The sequence below is a fragment of the Ipomoea nil genome, unplaced genomic scaffold (genome assembly GCF_001879475.1).
Source record: "Ipomoea nil cultivar Tokyo-kokei standard unplaced genomic scaffold, Asagao_1.1 scaffold1436, whole genome shotgun sequence".
In the NCBI taxonomy this organism is placed as follows: Eukaryota; Viridiplantae; Streptophyta; class Magnoliopsida; order Solanales; family Convolvulaceae; genus Ipomoea; species Ipomoea nil.
In genome coordinates this window covers 880,244-896,679 of record NW_017617864.1, presented here as the reverse complement: position 1 = coordinate 896,679, position 16,436 = coordinate 880,244, and the positions used below count along the sequence as shown (strand labels likewise).

Genomic DNA, 16,436 nt, shown 5'->3' with positions numbered 1-16,436 from the left:
CAAGTTTCTCAAACACGTCCAGATAAAGGACATTGACACTGCTCCCAGTGTCTACCATAACCCTCTGAACATCCGTCCATTTCACGTCGATGGTGACCACGAGTGCCTCCATGCCGTGGTCATCGCTGCTGGGTTGATCTTCAAGGGAGAAGGTTATGGGCTCCATTTTCTGCCTCTTCCCGGTGTCTCGGGAATCCACTATGGCGACCAGGCAGTTCTCCCTCGGTCGGGAAGCGTCATCCAATCCACCAAAAATTACGTGGATGGTCGGCTTGCCCGCCGGTCGGCTACTTGATGGAGGGTCAGGGTCCCGTCGGTCGTCTCGACGGTCATCTCTTCGGTCTTGACCCGACCGATCAGAGCGTCCATCTCGATCAGAACGATCAGAGCGGTGATGAGAACGCCGATGATCCCTCCGATCGGTATTCTTCTTGGTTTCTTCTCTCTTCCCCACACACTTGTCCAACTTCCCAAGGTTGAGCAGATCTTCCAACAGTTGGTGCAAGTGGGTACACTCCTCAGTGTCATGCCCGGCACATCGATGGTAAGCACAATGCTTACTCTTGTCAGGGCCATCTTGATCAGGATAGGGGAGTTTGATGAGATTGCAAGACTGGGCGTACTGCATGGCCTCCACCGCGGATAGGTTCAAAGCCGTAAACTCACCAGGCCTGGTGCGGGATCGGGGATGGTCGTCACCCGATCGATGTTCCGCCCGGCCGGCCGATTTACGGGAAGAGGACCCGACCTCCTGCGAACGTTTCACAGCGTTCGCCTCGCCGGCGTTGGCATAATCTGTGACCCTTCGAAGGGCCTCTTCATATGTGGCCGGGGGGGTGAAGGATGAAATCCTGATAGAGGTACCCCGCCCGGAGAGAAATGTGGAGCATGTGGGTGGCGGTGGCGTCGTCCATTGGCTCGACTTCCCCGACCGCTGCCTTCCACTTGACAAGGAAGTCGGTCAAGCTCTCCCCTTCGAGTTGCTTGGCCTTCTCCAAGTACATATAGGGCTTTCTCACCACCTTGGAGGTGATGAACTTCCTCATGAACTTGATCACCAGGGCATTAAAATCAGCAATTGAGCCCGACTGCAAAGTTCGGAACCATTCCGCCGCCCGACCGGTGAGTGTGGAATAGAAAGCCCTGCACATTACGGCGTCTGATACGCCCTTCAACATCATGTTGCCGTAGAAATCGTTGACGTGGACCTCAAGGTCCGTACGACCATCATAACTTTTCTCCCCGGAGACCTTCAAGTCAAACGGGTATGGCTGCGCCATTACTTCCGCAGTGAAGGGCGTTCTCAACAAGGATGATTGGTCGATCGGGGGTGTCACGGGGTGCTCGTTCCAGAACCAAGCGAACTCTGCCTGGAGGTTATAGAGCAATTCTCGGGTCTCGTTGAGCTCGGCTGTCTGGGCTTGGGCTGACTCCCGAGCGCGTCGTCGACGGTGAGATCTCGACCCGCTATGTCCGGATGAAGCCTCCTGGCTAGCCTCCTGCATCTGTACATCTTTCGGCTGGCGGCTCGGGTCTTGGGGTCCCAAGCGTTGTCGCATCGCCAGTCGGAGACGATCAAAAGCTACTGCTCGCGTAACTTCTTCGGGGTCCTCCGCTCGGGTCGGAACCTCCGGTGCTTGAGGGTCCTGCCGTGGTACCTCCATCGCATCAGCACCCCCCGACCCCAACCGCGAACGAGCCAAGCGTCGAGCCCGGTAAGTGGGCTGATGTTGCGGCTCTACATGCGCAGTCGGCTATACTGGAGGGGCGGCGGCTGGAGCCGTGTATGCAGGCGTGTATGGTGGATAGCCAACCGGGGGTGTATAGTACATCGGTTGACCGGGCCAGTACCGTACGGTTGAGGTGGGGCCGGGTACGCGTATTGGCCGAGATACTGCATCTGCTGCTGGAATTGCTGACCGGGTGGAAGATATCCCGGTTGAATGTAGTTCACCGGCTGTTGGGCAGCCGGGTATGTAGTAGAAGGATGTGGTGGTGAAAGGTTGAGATTGAGATCCATTGTCTGACCTTGCTGCTGGCTCGGCTGATGATCGAATGAACTAGCCGCATCCGCTTGATCGTCGCCGAAGAGGTTTTGTGCCCACGGGTACATGATTGCTAAGAGACCGGGTGCTCGTCAAACGTTGGCTTGCTTGCACGGGTCCCCACGGACGGCGCCCAAAATGATAGTACTAATTGCCACGTAATGCGGTAATTAAATAAACACAAAACCAACTAAAGCAATTAAATCTTTTATTGATCGAGGTGAAGGCCCTAAGTACAATCTAAATGGTTGCTCTGAGTACCGACTGACTGTGGTCGGGATTCTCTAACAACAACCTATCGATCGTCCAAAAGTCCCCCACACTGTCGCTATCGCGGGTATTTATAGCCGCGGAGCCGGAGACACAAATCCGGCCGTCCGGCATGCCTCCCACGTAGCAACCACGTGTCGCCTTCCCGGGTACCCTGCCTGTCAACGCGTAGAGTCGCCACGTGTTTCTCACCAGCTCTCTCGCTAAAGGGCTACCGCTCGGTGATCGGCAACGCCAATCGGGCACTACCCGGTCGGGAACCGACCGGGTTCTTCACAAGAAACCCGACCTGCAACCTGCAAAGACAAGAAGAAAAGGACAAAGGCATGTCGGTCGGGGTATTCCCTACCAGGACCAAACCTTGACAATAACTATTTGATCAAAAATGATCCCCAAATCTTTTGTCAAACCCTGGAAGGGTCGTTACGACGAGTGCAACACTGCCCGATTAGATAATACTATAAAGTTAGCCAGATTATGTTAGTGTCCCTGAAGCAAATAAATTGTGAAGGGGAATTCCTAATATTTTTATTCAAATCTGACTCATTGCATATCACAATTATACCCCATTTTACCTACTACGTGGTTTCAAAATAAATATTTTCCTATCTGCGTTATTATTTATAGTGCGCAGTCTATTTCCATATATCACCACCACAGCGTACCTCTAAAATGGATATCAAATAAACATCCGTCTCTTGATTAAATACCCAGAGCCCATGAAAGGGAATCAATAAGTAATAAGCCAAAGTACGCTGACTGCATACTTTATGAAGATCATTTCTCAGCATTAGGGGGAGATAAAAGTCTAAATTTAATGGAATGCTGAGAAATTTCAAAAAATGAAAATATCTTCATTATTCAAGTCCACGTACTAGTTAGACTGCATGAACTGGAAGTTCAGAAGATAATCTATTTGCAATATTAGCAAATAATTTGCCAAATACATCTATTGGTCATACTAATCATAAAAGAGTGACTAGGTCCCATGTACCTTCCCCAACTTGGAGCAAATAAATCTACTGATACTCCTTGGCACTAGAAGTGTAGGAGATTTATCGGTGTAAAAGTTAAGAATCATACTACTAGATCTAGTAAAGAAACATTGTCACTCTTGAAATAACATTGAACAATTATGTCCTGGAGACATTCGTCCAGATGATGAGAAACCCTAGTAAATATATAGGTGCACCAAACAAACGTAATACTAGGAATGCGGAACTACCAGATCAAAATATCTTTGGGAAATGCCTAGAATCTGGTTGTTTTAGAAATTGCCATTAACTTTTACAAATATGGGAGACATTTATAAAAATGTTATAAGTTGTCGACAACACAATTGCCTTCAAATTGCTCATATTATATGACAATCTGGATCCAGAACTAGGTGCCAAAAGCGCCTAGATTGATTAACGTATAAACAGAGCAATTAAGGCATGGCTCGACTCGCTAAAATATATATATATTCTCTTTATAACAATACACTGTTGAGTGTTAACCCCGAAGGTTACAAATGGATGTGTGCATGGAAGAGAAATAAGAATAACGAGGTGATATGATATGAAGCAAGTTTATAGCCTTATGGGTTCACGCAGATACCCTTGATTGATATTAATCAAATATACTCTCACACGGTAAATGACATTAAGTTCCGCTACGTAATATTATTGGCAAAATAATAAACTAAGATATGCAACTAATATTAATTTCAAAAGTCCCCGAAGGATTTTAAGCTCTCAAAATAAGAAAAGTGAAAATCGCAACATTAAAAGTATTAAAGTCTTTATATGACCTGAAAAGTTAATAATTGACTGAGTAATTTTTCCTCTTGAAGAAGGAATATGTATTTATTATGTCTCATTTGTTAGACATAAATAATCTAACTATACAGAATAATAGTATACGAGATACCTGACCTCGTATAAGCGGAAGCGATGATCATGTTGATCTCCAGCCACAGTTGATGTTCTTGTTGTGTTGCCTCTTGAATGGTAGACCGTTAGCCATATTTGTCCCATACTTGACTCAAAACCCTAGATGGCGTGTTGGTGTCTACTGAGCAGTATGAGTACCGTAGCTGAATGTGCTATATAATGAATATCTTGAAGCCCATCGATCCAGGTTTATGTTAGACACAAAGTCCGGTTGGATAACCACTTCTATTCAGTCCAACCAGACCACTTAATAAGTCTAGTCAATTTGCACCACTTAATTAAGGCCCTAATATATATAATATATAATATATATTATTAGGGAAAATCTTATATTCTCCCACTTGGTGCAAGTACTAGCACAACTATCGCCAAAGAACAAAACACAAGAATCATAGTGACATGTCTTTTATTTAATCAGAGTAATATCCATTATGGTCACATGTATTTTAATTCTTCAACTTAGGTCCTTTATGAACAAACTCAATGTTTATTCTCAGTACCTTAAGGGATGTTTCTCAAAATATATTATGTGCACAACTGAAAGAAGAAACCATCCACATTGTACAAAGAGTACATTGTATAATCTCTAAAACCTTAGAAGCATGCCTTAAGTAAAGATCTTTTAATGTTAGCATAATGCTAACTATATTCTATGACTTCATAATAACATAAGTACTACCTCTAACGGCTAAGAGTTTGGAGTTGACACGTCTGTTACTCCCACTCATCAAAATAGCCAAAAGATAGTCAAGTCACAGAAGCATTCCAATAACTTAGACAATAAACCAAAGGTCTAAGTCCATAAATTTGGAATCTTAATCATACACCATAACTTCCAAAATAACTTCAATGTCCACTTTAAACGAACTGAACAGAATGAGTCTTACTGATATGTTTTCACAAAATTGTTTTGAGTCTTACAAACCAAAATGACCCAGGATCAATTTGAAGAAACTAAAGACTATACTCACTGAAGAAATTATTAAATGATAGTGCACCACAAGTTAAATGCTTTTGTTCTAATAAATTCCTTAATATTGTTTCAACATTTTCATAAATATGTTGCACAACCAAACGTTCAATAATTTGAACTCATGAATTTATAAGAACAAATACAAGATTAATACTTGAGAAATTATTTGGATATATTGTTTGACATACAATCCAATTTGGGAAGTATGAAGACAATAATTAAATCCATAATCTTTAATGGAGCATCTTAATGATCTGTTCTAAATGATCACTCCCACTGATTAACATATTCCTCAGCAAAACTTAATAAAATGAATATACATACTCATAATCGATTTGACCAACTAATAAATGAAGATATAATTCCCCACCATTAGTTGGGCATACTAAATAATCAATTTTTTGTTCCAATTAAAGTCCAACTAAATAATGAAGATATAGTTCCCCACCATAGTTTGGGCATACTAAAAAAAACCACCTTCCGAAACCAAGTTAGAATTTGGCTCAAAAGATTATTATTGGAATCCAAGAGGTATGTCAAATCACGTAACTTACTACAGTTAATCTGAAGAACCGAGCAAGATTCGTGGATCAATTAATAAAAGTAGCTATCTAAATTTTGGGAAGTGACTGAATACATGTTTTGTCAATGCAAACCATGAAACTGAGAATTATAATTGAGCTAAATTTATAAATTCTAAGAAATTGTGATAAAATTATTATCTAATGGGTTGATGGATTTATTGACATAAAACTTGCATGTGGGCTAAAGTTTTAATTCTATTAAATCCAATTAAACCCTTATGATAATATTTTTCACAACTACTAAATAGACAGAAGAACCTAGTGACATAAAACTTGCATGTGGGCTAAAGTTTACTCAATTAGATCCAACTGAAATATTTTATTTATGATGAAACTATTATCAAATGAGTTGAAGAATCAAGTGACATAAAAATTGCATGTAGGCTAAAGTGTTATTCAATAAGATTAATTACAACCATTATGACAAAAACTTAAGAGATCATGTTCCTTTTCTTAATCCCTGTGAGCAAATTAAGAAATATGATCTAAAGTTTACATCATAAAATTAAACTTCATGATAGAATTGGAAATTATCAAATAAATTGATTTATTTCTATCATCACTGATAAAACTATTAAACTACATTTCGATACATAATTGCCTGTGGGCTCAATTATGACCGTAGTCCAGTATTTCATCCTGATTAATTATACAAATATAACGAAATTGCATGTGGGCTAAATTCCATCATATTACATACAATTAATCACAAATGATATGTCCAAAACTGTATGTGATCAAAATAAACTGCTTAATATATAATTTTAACTGATTAAGGATGTTGTGGCTACTCCCAAACCAAATTAAAATTATAAGATAACTCGACAATTATCAATTCCTTGCATAACCTGTATAATTTTAACTGATTAAGGATGTTCTGGCTACTCCCCAACCAAATCAAAATTATAAGATCATAACTTAATAATCTTAGGTAGTTGAATATACTGTAGCTATTCCTTAATTAACCAAGATTGAAAACTTAAGAGACTTCAGTAAATTAAAGATGCTTTGGCTATTCTTTAATGAACCGAAAACAAATCACATTGGCAAGGAATACTTAAAATTTTGGCAAATTATATCAGATTGTGATGGGAAAAACTAAATATACTCCCAAAAAAAGTGGTTAGACACTAAGTCTCACTGAAAATCAATTCCTTAGATAGAGTATCAATTTAAGGAGACTAGTGGCACAAGATATTCTTAAGTCAATGGCCATTAAAACTGTATGCCTCCCCGATTCATATACACTTAATGTATAAATGTATGGGGTATAAACTGAAAAAAAAAAAAAAAAACTGTAGGGTATAATCCAAAAAACTTCATGATTCACATATGATTAAAGCTTAAATTGGTGAACTAAATTAACGGACTAAACGTGCTTAAACTCAGGCACTACCGCAACTAAAGTTTATGGTTAAGTCCAACTTAATAAGGAACTAATATAATTCCATCCTAAAGTATGCATTGCTAAAGGCATAATAAAATTGCATAATTTAAAACAAAATATTATGCTTAGGACAAGTATGCATAAAATTAAACATTAAACTCATATATTCCAAATAAATTGCATAACTTAAAACAATTTAAATATGAGATTTATTTCAAAATATAAAATTTAATATTCAAAGTACAAATATGAGCCCAAACCAAAAGGACCCAACATTGAATAATGAAATAATGGATAAATATTTTAAAAGATTCAGACTGTAAGCCCATGACAAAATGTTTTAATGCATAAAATCAAACTTGTGAGAAATAGATTGAATTTACAAATTCAAACAATATCAAGCCAAAAGTATAATTTTCATTTGTAAATTAAAGTCTCCCAAATCTTAATTGCATAATTAAACTTAATATTATGCACTTAATGTGATTGAATGCATAAAACTATATACCTAAAGAGTATAAACCAACTAAAGAGCATGAATTTATAACAAATATTCAATTATTCATACTTAACCAAATATGGGCAATAAGAACTGAAATCATAATTCAAAGAACTAAATGAATTATGAAATTAATGGCAATAGTCAATTGCCTAGAAAATATGTTTTTCCAAAAAAAAATTGATTCGAAATCACTCATCTCCATAACCCAGTTAATAATATTATTATTATTATTAACGGAAAAGTTGCAAATAACTAAAATAGCAATAAATAATCATAATAATATTACCACATTAATTAGGAGACTAAATATGAAAAAACAATGGTAAAACCGCTAACATTTATAAACGTTTTCGGATATAATTTTGAGAACTTAATAAAATTTGAAGTCCGAAAAACATTACAATATTAATGTCACAGAAATTTATTTCGAAACAGTTCAAGATACATAACTGAATATCATAACAATATTAATGTCATCATTAATTAATTATTAATAGTAATAGGTAACATTATAATCACTATTAACATTAATAATAACGACAAACTAAAGTATGGACGTATGGTAATGCACATTTAAATGTTTTCAGTTTTCTAAAGAATAAAATATGTGACTAGTCCAAATTAGCGGTTAACTGTAACTGTAGCACTAATCATCAATAATAATCATAAAAGATAATTAACGACTTACCTTAATGATGCAAACTACATTTTTCCATTGCACTAACAACGATGATGATCCACAAGAGAAGAAAAAAAACTCCAGAATTTTCCCATCTTCACTGTCGGTGTCAATAAACTCGATGCAGCGTCCAATGGTACGTTAAAAACTTATTGGTAGGACTTAATTACCGACATTAATAGTCATGTAAAATGAAGTGGTAATCATACCAATGTACCAAATATAGTAGATTACCATAAAATAATAATTATTATGGAAGGCAATAAATGAGATTAGCCCCTAAACTTAATAACAGTAAATAATAATGTCAATTAATAATAACTGCAATAAAGGCAAAACTATAATTAAGGGATGTCAAATACTAATCTCAGTGTAGCACATAATAATTAACCAGGACTATTATGATACTTAGGGAGACTGAAATTAAGGTAATAAACAAATTACCATTATACAGACAATATACCAACTATATTGCTTTTTCCATAAAAGTAAAGATTTAACATTATTATTAAGGCCCTGAAATCTATTGATAGATTAAAAAACATAATCAACTTAAACAACAGTTTGTAATTCTTAACGGCCAAAATAACAATTAAATCCTTAAATCCTTAATGTCTCAAAACAGGCTAAGACAATAATTATAGCACTTAATCACTGAAATTAGGCTCATAAATCTCAATGGCCCAAGTGAATTATAACATGGATGAAAAATGGTCTAGTACTGAAATAGACCCAAAATTTAATATTATTACCAACGATGAATACCAAAATATGGTAGTTAGTAATAATTAAAACTTAATAAACACGTTATAATCAAATAAAAGAGCTACAATTATTATTTAAATATCAATCAAAATTGTGGGGTCCATACTTTAATGACCCAAGATAGGTCCGAAATAGCTTGTTCAAAATATGTTCTAAAGTCCCAGAGACACATAAAACTAAAATGTACTCAAAATTAAAGGGGAAACCAAACAAGCTGCATTAGTAGGTCATAATGCCTAAAATTAGCTTAAGGATCCAAAATTAAATGATATTTTCATAATAAATTTATGAGTTAATAATATACTAAATCCAACCTTAATGCATGCTATTATGAATGTATAATTATAATAATAAAATAATTATTTAATAAATATACATAGCATGATTTGATTTTGCATATTAATAATCATAAATTATAAAACTTGAGACAATTCAATTTGCACCTTAATATTAAATTAAAATTCAAAAAGCAAATTAAAACTTGATATTTGCCCAAAATTAAATGATAATTTAATAATGATTTAAGGAAAATTAAATTGAACAATTAAGTTAGAAGAAGTCCTAATATGATGAATGAAAGCTGAAGCAGGCCCAAAATAACTAAAGTATGCCCAATTTTTTTTTAATATTGGACCAGGCTATGCAAATGGGCTTAACCCAGCCCAAATTTATAACCCATATTCCTCATCATCTTCTTCATTAATGTCGAAGGCAAAAAAAAACCTAGCTATTATCAACATTAGCTGCGTCAACTGAAATGAGGAGCAGCACTAGATGTCGCAGGCGTCCGAATGTCGTTGTCCTAGTCCCTAGTCGCAACGTCTGCCGAAGCTATGAAGAACAGTAGCAGCAAATCCGGCGCCGGCGCCGCCTGGAGAAGGAGGAGGCAGCAGCGGCGAACCGGTTATCCAACCCACCTCCGCCGTCTTTCCTTGTCGCGACACCAACGCCATCGCTCGCCGCCAACCGTCCTCAGCCCGTCGTCGCGAACAACCGGAAAGCCAGCGTCGTCCGATGAACACAACAATAGCACGCGTAGCGGATGACTGGAGTCCAAATACCGGTGATGCTCCGATAAAAACAAGCAGTAGATAATTTTTTTTTTTTTTTTGTCAAAAATTATAATCTTTTCTTAATGCCAAAAAAAAAAAACAATTATTTGTAATTAATTCAATCAAAAACATACATGTCAAATTGCTCAATTATATCTGGACTAAATAGATATATTTTGTATGTATATCTCAACGAATTAATTTACAAAATATATACAAAACTTGATGTATATAAAAACTTAACTTAATATTGTTTTAGGCAAAACAATCAATCAAGCAGAGATTATAAAGGCTCTGATACCAACTGTTAGACATAAATAATCTAACTATACAGAATAATAGTATACGAGATACCTGACCTCGTATAAGCGGAAGCGATGATCATGTTGATCTCCAGCTACAGTTGATGTTCTTGTTGTGTTGCATCTTGAACGGTAGACCGTTAGCCATATTTGTCCCATACTTGACTCAGAACCCTAGATGGCGTATTGGTGTCTACTGAGCAATATGAGTACTGTAGCTGAATGTGCTATATAATGAATATCCTGAAGCCCATCGATCCAGGTTTATATTAGACACAGAGTCCAGTTGGATAACAACTTCTAGTTATTCAATCCAACCAAACCACTTAATAAGTCTAGTCAACTTGCATCACTTAATTAAGGCCCTAATATATAATATATATTATTAGGGAAAATCTTATATCATTATGTACTCTTTAAAGAGTTGCAACAATAACAATCATTATGGCTCCAATCGGCAACAATGGGAACACAATCGCTCAGGTATCGTCTGTAAGTTTTGTTATCTTACGGGTCATGAAACAAGGGTGTGTCGCAAGCTAGCCCGATTTTTAAAGGAGCATGATGTTCCTCCTATGCAATCCTATGTATCTCCTACAGCCAATTCAATGACTAGGGATTCTCCTCCCTGGATGTTTGATAGTGGGGCGTCGCACCATGTGACACCAAGTCTCGCTCCTCTGCAGACTTTCGCCGAATATAGTGGATCGGATGAAATACGCCTGGGTGACGGTAATTCCTTACAAATATCCCATATTGGCCAATTTGTCATTCCCACTCCTTCTAATGTTCTCACTCTAGATAATGTCTTGCGTGTCCCACAGTTACACACTAAATTAGTTTCTATTTCCCAGTTATGCAAGACTAATCGTGTGTCTGTTGATTTCTTTGATTCTCATTTTCTGGTCAAGGAACTTCGAACGTGGATTTCGCTGCTACGGGGAGTGAACATTAATGGTGTCTATTTTGGACCAGTTGCCTCTCACCCAACAATTCATGCTACGCAGTTGGCTTATTTGTCTCAGTGGCACCAACAACTTGGCCACCCGTCGAATATGGTGTTGCAACTTGTGTTGCAACGCTGTAATGTTCCAGTCTCCATGTCATCTCTGCGAAAATTTTACTGTTCCTCCTGCAATGTTCATAAAAGTCATAAACTGCCTTTTTCTAAAAATACACTTGTTAGCACTAAACCTTTGCAACTTGTTTATATTGATGTGTGGGGACCTACTGAGAACTCTATTGATGAATTTCGCTATTATGTCATTTTTGTAGACCACTTCTCAAAATACATTTGGTTGTACCCCATGAAACGTAAATCAGTTGTGTTTACAATATTCATTCAGTTCAAACAGCTAGTGGAAAAATATTTTAGCCTGTCAATTATTTCTGTTTACTCAGGTAATGGGGGCGAGTTCATGAGACTTGGGCCGTTTTTTAATACTCACGGTATCTCTCATTTCACCACCCCGCCACACACTCCTGAGCACAATGGTGTCGCAGAGCGATGACACAGGCATGTCGTGGAAACTGGCATGTCTCTTCTTCACTCCGCGTCTTTGCCATCCTCATACTGGTCCTACGCCTTTCAGACAGCCGTATATCTTATTAACCGGCTCCCTACTCCAATTTTAGGTAATCAATCCCCATTTTATGTCTTGTTCCAACAATTGCCTAATTATGCCAAGTTACAACCCTTTGGTTGCATGTGTTTTCCCTGGTTGCGTCCCTATAACACCAAGAAACTACAACCAAAGTCACGTCCATGTATTTTCCTTGGCTACTCGAACACCCAATCTGGTTATAAATGTCTAGATTTTGGTTCGAATCGTATTTATGTATCTAGGCATGTTAGATTTGTGCCCCATGTGTTTCCTTATAACGATTTGCAGAAGTCATCTACCAGCTTACCTTCTGCTTCTAATGATTCAGAATCACATCATATTTTGTGCAAGTCACCTCCTTTGTCTACACAGGTACAACCCGTGGGTGTTCCAACACCAGTTCCAACACCCGTTCCAACACCAGCTCCAACTCCAGTTCCAACTCCGATTCCAAGTCCAATTCCAACTCCGGTTCCAACTCCAGTTCCAAAACCAGTTCCACCACCATCGCCGTCGGCTGCGTCCAATTCATCGTCTCCCACTGTCTCAAAAAATGACCAATATGCATCCCAGTCCGTGTCTGACTCACAACCTACCTCCACCTCTGAATCGTCTCAATCGTTGAATAATGTTCGCCGTTCCACTCGGGAGCGTCGTCCTAATCCTAGGTATTCCGATTATGTCATTAACCACACCACTTCCCATCCCTTGCCTCCTGCTTTAGAACCTTCTACCGTCGCCCAGGCTCTTAAAGATGCTCGGTGGAGGAAAGCAATGGATGAGGAGTTTGAAGCGCTACAACGTAACAACACGTGGCAACTGGTTCCCCACGGAGCGGCTGTTCCGATTGGCTGCAAATGGGTCTTCCGTGTTAAGCGCAAATCAGATGGGTCGGTTGATCGTTTTAAAGCGCGGCTTATCTCTAAGGGATTCTTGCAGACTGCTGGCCGGGATTATTTTGAGACATATAGCCCGATTATGAAACCGGTCACGGTCCGTATCGTTCTGACCATTGCTTTGAGTAATAGCTGGGGTCTGCGCCAGCTAGATATCAATAATGTGTTCCTTAATGGAACATTGCATGAGGAGGTTTTTATGGAACAGCCTCCCAGGTTTGTTGATCCGTCCTTTCCAGCTCATGTATGCAAACTGACCAAAGCCTTATATGGTCTTAAACAGGCTCCCAGGGCTTGGTACTTGGAACTTTCCCAGTTCTTGTTGCGTTGTGGGTTTTTGAAGTCACAGGCAGATGCGTCTTTGTTTGTTTATTCTAGTAATGATATTATTGTTTATTTCCTGGTGTATGTCGATGATATTATACTAACAGGAAACAATGTTGCATGGCTTGATCAATTTGTTGAAACTCTGGCAGCTCGCTTTGCCCTTAAGGACCTTGGTCGCTTGCATCACTTTATAGGTGTTGAGGTTGTTTCAACACCCACTGGCATGTTCCTGTCTCAGAGTCAATATATCACAGACATACTGGTTCATTTTGAGATGGATGGTGCAAAAGTTGTTTCAACACCACTTGCAACATCAGCCAAGTTACTCCCTGCGCAATCCGGTACTGCTACGGTGGATGTAACTCAGTATCGGCGTCCTCTTGACTTGTTGCAGTACCTGGTAATCACTAGACCTTATGTGTCCTATATAGTTAACCGGCGCTCACAGTTCATGCATATGCCTACGGAGGTGCACTGGCAAGCTGCGAAACGATTGTTACGCTACCTGAAGGGTACGGTGTACCATGGGTTGTACCTCCGTGCCGGGCAGCCTCTCTCACTAAGTGTGTATACGGATGCTAATTGGGGTGGCTGCACTGCTAGTGGGCGGTCCACTACTGCTTATCTATTGTATCTTGGGACCAATCTCGTCTCTTGGAAATCCACTCGTCAAAAATCAATTTCGCGCTCGTCTACAGAAGCCGAATATCGAGCCTTGGCAAATGCTGCTGCAGAAGTTTTGTTGGTTAAGAATCTGTTGCATGAGCTTCGACTGCAGCTGTTGGGGCCTCCGGTTCTACTATGTGACAACCTCAGTGCTACGCATGTGTGTAAGAATCCATTGTTCCATTCAGGCATGAAGCACCTCGGGCTCGACTATTTCTTTGTTCGGGACTTGGTTACTAATGGTTCGTTGGTGGTTCGGCATATTTCTTCGTCGGCTCAGCAAGCTGATTTTCTTACAAAGCTGTTGGGCCATTCGCTGTTTCTTCGGTTCCGTTCCAAGATTGGAGTTTCCGATAGCTCCTCCATCTTGCGGGGGCGTGTTAAGGATTTCTGTGGCTGACATATTTTGTATAGATTAAATCTAGTTGCATTCCTTTTATGTAGCATTGTTAGACTGGTTGTTACAACAACCTACTAACTACTCACTATCTTCTCTCCCTTGTATGCTATTTAAAGCTGATTATTTTACATCAATAATATCAGTTAAGTTCATAATTTATTAGTTATTATCCTCATTAAGAAAGAATAATATGTACCATTATGTGCTCGATAAAGAGTTGATAATGAACTTATTTATTTATTATCTCGTTCAATTTTGATGGTATAAGCATCAATGAAATATTTAAAAAACTTGATGATGTCAAATTCATGTCTAAAGACATAGATGTTTTTTTGGGAAAACTAAGTATTTTCTCGACTTAAAGATCGAGTTTTTTTCCTTGAATGAATTTTATACACTAGTTAGCCTACATCTAAATATGCTTTTCACTTGTCTATATGGTTAAGCATCATGTTTTTTTTGTCAAACTATAGGTTGCCTAATAATCTCTTGAAGTAGATAAGGAATCGTTCAGACTCGGTAAGGATATCTTAACAGTCCTTTACTTCATTGTCGTTGGAGCACCTTTTTAGAACCAGAAGTTCCATAATCGCAACAGGAATGATATTTGCGATGAAATTGCTAGCAACATCTAGGGTTCCTTCTACAATGAAATATTGAAATTGTGTTTAATATATTCTCCGAGTTACAAAAGAGTTTGGCATTTATATGAGAAACAAATGTATGGTTTTGATAGGCTGCTTGGGTATTGGCTATTTTGTTTGATCCCTGTGATGCCAAATTCCAAACTGGTTAAACAATGAAATACTCCCAATGTCCCATAAAGGGTCAATAAAGATTGTGTTGCACAACTGATAAAAGGATATATAATGAAATCCTTTTGACTAGATATTATGATGTCAATATTATGCCATGTGAACTCCAGAAGAGTCACGAGATTATTATAGAGTATATTCATTTCATTGACAGTTGTACATATTTATTTTTGTATGGGACTTAAAGATTATTATCTTGAGGGGGATCGGAGTATCATTTTACATGAATCAATCCTGAAGATTGGGTCTTGACGACTAAACAACTTTACTCTTTTTCCTTAATTAAAATTTTCCCCATGAGGTTGTTCCTTAAATCTAAGGTTTTTAATGAGGCAGCTAATCTAAAACAAGAATACACATACATCGTGCACTCTTTTCCTCAACTAATTTTTCCCACTGGGTTTTCTAGTGAGGTTTTTAACGAGGCATGAGTACGATATAGTAATGACAATTGAGATCCTGAAGATTATGCCAATTATGCCTTGAAGGCTTACAGTTGTACTCTTTTTCCCTTAACTAAGTTTTTCCCACATGGTTTTCTTAAGTTAAGATTTTTAATGAGGCGACCAATATAATATATGATTTTTACATATATCATGTACTCTTTTCTTCAACTAGGTTTTTTCCCATGAGGTTTTCCTAGTGAAGTTTTTAATGAGGCATGAATATATTTAAATATACTGCATACTATCTATTATACGTTTTTCTTGTCTAGGTTGCAAATCCTGAAGATTAAACCCAGAAGGTTATGGTTGTACTCTTTTTCCTTAACTAAGTTTTTTCTCACTAGGTTTTTCTTAGTGTAAGGTTTTAATGAGGCAACTAATGCAACACATGGTTATCCATATATCATGTACTCTTTTCTCGACTAGATTTTTCCCACAGGGTTTTTCTAGCGAGTTTTTAACGAGGCATGATTATGGCAAAATAATGTTCAGTCTAGTGTTGTAAAACCTTATGTGGACATTATTCTGGCTTTATATTGATGATAGGATTCTTAATATTGTAGGAGTCCTAATTTTGTAAGAGTCTTGAAGGCTATTATGATAGAGATGTTATATATACAATTGCAATGATGTACAGATTTTGGACAATAAGAATTACTTTTATCTGTTCTTATTCTTCTTCTTCCTGCTATTATTACTTTCATTACTGTTCTCCACAAACTAAAGGCCTGCAGACAAATCTACAATTCAACAAATGCAAGATTTTATAAGAGTATATGAGAAGTTCAA

At 38.1% G+C, this 16,436-nt stretch overlaps 1 long non-coding RNA gene across 1 annotated transcript; it reads left to right on the top strand.

The window, feature by feature from the left end:
- The first annotated feature begins 550 nt into the window (after window positions 1–550).
- On the top strand, window positions 551–10,886 carry LOC109188574. Its single transcript, XR_002055443.1, has 3 exons — window positions 551–565; window positions 5,754–5,757; window positions 10,743–10,886. It is a non-coding gene; the product is annotated as an uncharacterized LOC109188574 (long non-coding RNA).
- Window positions 10,887–16,436: the final 5,550 nt, after the last annotated feature.